At 42.6% G+C, this 5,239-nt stretch overlaps 1 non-coding gene across 1 annotated transcript; it reads left to right on the top strand.

Annotated features, from left to right (window-relative positions):
* Nucleotides 1–3,351: 3,351 nt before the first annotated feature.
* Nucleotides 3,352–3,489, top strand: LOC119941659. Its single transcript, XR_005455249.1, has one exon. It is a non-coding gene; the product is annotated as a small nucleolar RNA SNORA7 (small nucleolar RNA).
* The last annotated feature ends 1,750 nt before the right edge of the window (nucleotides 3,490–5,239 follow it).

The following is a 5,239-nucleotide window of genomic DNA, read 5'->3' as shown; positions in this document are numbered from 1 at the left end:
GTGATTATGAATAAGGAGTCACGGTGGGTATTCCTCTGCCTCTGAGCAGACTTGACTTGAGGTGCTAAAGCCGTGTCCTGGGAGACCTAGAACAGGCTACTTATGTTCACATGCTGGAAAATGGACTAATAACTATTGGCTTTCCCTGCATCATGCAGATTACAAGCTGAGTAATTCGAGAACTACTGCTAAAAGACACTCTGTGACCTCAAGGGTCATAAAGTTGATTAAGGCAAAAGACTGGAGAATTTGGAGCTGGCGGGGCTACACCTGTCCCGCCACCTATAATAAACATCTCTAACCCACAACCTGCTGCAATAGAAGATGGGTAAATCGAGTTCTTAGGATACTTTTCCACTGGTTTACTACTTAAAAACAAAACTCATGTCACATGCTGGAGACAAGTAATACAATAATAATTAAGGCATTTATTAAGCATCTGTTCTAAGTGCTGGAGTACAAATAAGGTTACGATTTCGGCCCCGTCCCATACACACCTCACAGCCCATCTTAACCCCACTGTACAGATGAGGAAATTGAGGCCCAAAGAGGTAAAAGAACTTGCGTCACCCAGCAGGAACTCGAACCCAAGTCTCCTGACTCCCGGTCTTGGGCTCTTTCCACTGGGCCATACTGTCCCCTCCTTCAACAAAGGGTGTGTGTATGTGTGTGTGTGTGTATGTTGTTGCATGGCCATAGGGTTATCGGCATAGGTACCACACAGCCTCTTTGATCACACAAACAGCCCACGATGAACTTCATCATCAGCAATGTCACCTTCAAGTGTGAATTCCTGCTGCGCTGAAGAGTCCGGGACAACAAACTCACGGCAGTCGGAAGACGGGATCTTTCCCAGGAGGCAAGTGGACTGCAGTGATTTACTGAATGTCCCTTTCCCCTGTGAGGAGGAAGTCCTGAGGAGCTGTGAGGCCTGGGTGCCCTTGAGCAAGTCACATAACTTCTCTGTGCCTCAGTTTCCTCATCTATAAAGTAGGGACTCAATGCCTGTTCTTCCTTCTACTTCCAGCCAGAACAAGGACCGTATCTGACCCGTCTTGTACCTTTCTGCTCCTGTGCTCAGTAGAGTGCTTGACACACAATCAGCTCTTATCAAATCACACCATAATTATTACTGCCGGCTATGTGACCTTGGACAAGTCACATAACTTCTCTGAGCCTCAGTTTCCTCTTCTAAAAAAGTAGAGATTCAATATCTGTCTTCCTTCTATGCACGTTCTGAATGGGGAGTGTGTCTGAAAGCTCGTTATGGGCAGGAAACGTGTCTGCTAATTCTGTTGTGTTGTACTCTCCCAAGCTCTTAGTGCAGTGCTCTGCACATAGTAAGCACTCAATAAATATCACTGATCGATTGATTGATTGTCTGACCTGTCTTGTATCCACTCCAGTGCTCAGCAAAGTGTTTGACACACATTCAGCCCTTATCAAATCCCACCCATAATTATCATTGCCAGCTATATGACCTGGGGCAAATCACTTCTCTGTGCCTCAGTTCCCTCATCTGTAAAGTGGGATTCAAATGCTCTTTTTTAAAAATGATATTTGTTAAGCCCTTACTATGTGTTAAACACGTTTCTAAGTGCTGAGGTAGGTTCACATTAATTAGGTTGGACCAAGTCACTGTCCTGCATGGGGCTCATAATCTATGTAGGAGGGAGAACAGGTATTGAATCCCCACTTTACAGCCCAGGAAACTACAGGACAGTGGAGTGAAGTTACTTGCCCAAGGTCACACAGCAAGCAATTGGCAGAGCCGGGATTAGGAGCCAGGTCCTTCTGACTTTCAGGCCCATCCTCTCTCCACTAATCCTTCTAAATCACTCTCTTTCCACTTAGCAAGTCTTTAGGGACCAAAAGTCACCTTCAACTAAGAGTAAATGTACAATCATTCTGGGAAGTAATTTGGATTGTAGTTCGCAGTGTGAAGTGCAGAAAATAGCCAGGCAGGGACCCTTCCTTAATTGTGGGATTTACTGAGGGCTAAGTACTGTGCTAAGCTTTGGGATAGATACAACTAATCAGGTCAGTCACCATCCCTGCCCCATGTGGGGCTCATAGACCAAGGTGGAGGGAGAAAGCAGCAATTCCCTTAGAAAATAATATTAGGAATCTTAGATGGTTAATCCTTCTCATGAAGATCAGTGCCTGGGAGGGTGAACTAGGCATTCCTGAACAAAGCCTGCTAATAGGGTAGGAGAGCTGAAAGGTGGAAGTGGAAAGAATGATGTTGAATGCTAGAAATCGGATGGGGAGAAATTTGAAATTGGTCTTCGGTAGAAGATCTCTGACAACAAGTACTTGCTGCTTGAATCAGTCTGGTGCTGTGAACAGAAGATGCAGATGACCACGGACTTTTGACGCAAGGAAAGATAACGACAGATATATTTATCTCGAGAAGGAGCTTAATTTTCAAAGACATGTAGTCATGATTGATGAAGGTAGCCACAGGCAAAGCCTTCCCTTTTAAAATTAATATCACCCAACTCCACTTTTGATAAATGGATTGTATTCCTCTCCAGATTTTTGCTCTAATTACAACTACTGCTCAGCCTTACAGAATCATTAGAAAAAAAATACCTCCTAGTGCAATTAGATGCACGAGCTTGCTCGTCTACCAACACGGTGCCTGCTAAAGCAATTCAGGTGTCACACTGTCATATAAGCGCAAGGGTACGAGCTGAGACTAACTACCCTTCTTGATTTTCAGTTCATTTTTAGTATGAATTAGGCAAAATCAGTATTCGGTACTATGCCATTTCAAATCTAGTAAATTTAAATATCGTTAAGCTCACTGTGGGCAAAGGATGTGTCCACCAACTCTGTTTCACTGTACTCTCCCCAAGTGTTTAGTACAGTGTTCTGAACACAGTAAGCACTCAAATTCGATTGATGAGACAGGTGATGCTTGAAAATAGTTCACTTTGGACACTCAAATATTGGGCATTTTGGACAGGCGGAGGAGCAATGTGGCCTAATGGAAAGAGCCCGGCCCTGAGAGTCAGAAGATCTAGGTTCCAATCCCAGCCCTACCACTTGTCTGCGGTATATGTATATATGTTTGTACATATTTATTCCTCTGTTTATCTATTTATTTTACTTGTACATATATATTCTATTTATTTTATTTTGTTAGTATGTTTGGTTTTGTTCTCTGTCTCCCCGTTTTAGACTGTGAGCCCACTATTGGGTAGGGACTGTCTCTATATGTTGCCAACTTGTACTTCCCAAGCGCTCAGTACAGTGCTCTGCACACAGTAAGCACTCAATAAATACGATTGATGATGATGATGATGACCTTGGGAAACTCACTTAATTTTTCTGTGCCTCAGTTACCCCCTCTCAGGGTCACACCTGGAGAGTTTCCAGTACTCTACCAGTCTCGATTACGGGAGGGAGAATCAAGCCGAGGCATGCCCATTCCATTCCTAGTTTGGGCAGTGGCTAGCGAGTGGAAGGCAATCTGAAACAAATCAAAACTCAACTGTGCTGCACAGAAGGGGCAAGGGAGAGTCAAGGGGAGAAACTTGAGTTTACTATGAGGAAGGAGGCAATGGTAAATTTATTCCGGACTTTCACCAAGAAAACTCATAGATACACTACCAGAATGACTGCAGGGGGAGGCATCCTGGGAGAGATGTGTCCACGGCGTCGCTGTGAGTCCAAGACGATTTGACAGCATAAGATGAGCCTCAGTTGGCTCATCTGTAAAACGGGGATTAAAACTGTGAGCCCCATTCGGGACAGGGACCTGTGTTTAACCCAATCGGCTTATATGTACTCCAGTGCTTAGTACAGTGCCTGGTAAATAGTAAGAGCTTAACAAATACCATTAAAAACATATATTAAACAATTAAGTAGTGGGCAGGTATTTGTCTTTTCTTAGCTTTTATAGAATTGCTATACTATAAGAAATCATTCAGTCTGCAAAAAATACAAACAATAGGAGGAGACTTCTCTCTGCTGGAGAAGTGCTCATTTTGAGGGCCCTATTTAAATATAGATTCAGATGCATGTTTATGACTATTTCTACACGTTTGAACGGAGATGTGAAAATATGAGATGTGAAAATATGCTAGAAGACTGAGAATTCTTCTGTTCAATGAGAACGGAAGACTGTTTAAGGAAAGATGGCAAGAAACTGTTTTCCACTATTGTATGCCTTGACTTCATTATCATACACTCAATAGCTTTTGGACAAAGGGATAAAATATGGGTAAGTGCCCAGCTTCGAGGAAAAGGCAATACATCTGAAAAAACAAGGTCATTTGCTTGTGAAGCAGTGCATCTAGCCAGTTAAACTGGTAACGTTCTTTGGATTTACTGGTAGTCTGAAGAAGATTGTTACTAAGTATCAAGCCACTCTTTTATGTTTTCAGTGGCATTTGTTAAGCGCTACTATGTGCGGAGCACTGTACTAAGTGATGGGGTAGATACAAGCTAATTCGATTGGACACAGTCCATGTACCAAACGGGGGCCACAGTCTTCATCCCCACTTTAATAATAATAATAATAATGATAATAATGGCATTTATTAAGCACTTTACAAGGTGAGGTAATTGATGGCCAGAAAAGTGAAGTGACTTGCCGAAGGTCACACAGACAACACGTGGCACAGCCACGAATAGAACCCTTCCTCATTCGCAAAAGAACGAGGAAGACCTGAAATTTGTAGGTTTTAAGCACGTGAACATTTCCTTCACCTAAATTAGTAACGGCAAAAGACAAAATGAAATATTGATCTCTTCTTGGGAATGAACCTTCTGAGGTTGGCCACATCTTTTCATAGCTGCGGACAGAGCAAAACCAAAAACCAAGAACCCAGGTCTTGGGTTTTCTGTTTGCTTCTGTACACTTAGTAAAGTGCCTGGCACATAATACATGCTAACATTCATTCATTCATTCAATCTTATTTATTGAGTGCTTATTGTGTGAGCAGCACTGAACTAAACGCTTGGAAAGTACCATTTTAAAAAAAGGGCCCATGTTCTACCCACTAGGCTTCTCTAGCAAACCTTAAACCGTGAGCCCCCAGTGGGAGGGACAGTTGCCAACCTAATTAACTTCTATCTGCCCCAGCACTTAGAACAGTGTTTGACGCACAGTAAGTGCTTAACGCCATAAAAAAAGAATAAAAATAAAATAAAATAAAAACTTAAACCCAATTCCCAAGCAAGGATCTCCACACTGCTTCTCAGAGAAGTTTCACAAATGTCATCTTTA

Source organism: Tachyglossus aculeatus, chromosome 20, assembly GCF_015852505.1.
Source record: "Tachyglossus aculeatus isolate mTacAcu1 chromosome 20, mTacAcu1.pri, whole genome shotgun sequence".
Classification (NCBI taxonomy): Eukaryota; Metazoa; Chordata; class Mammalia; order Monotremata; family Tachyglossidae; genus Tachyglossus; species Tachyglossus aculeatus.
This window is presented reverse-complemented; position numbering and strand designations above follow the sequence as displayed.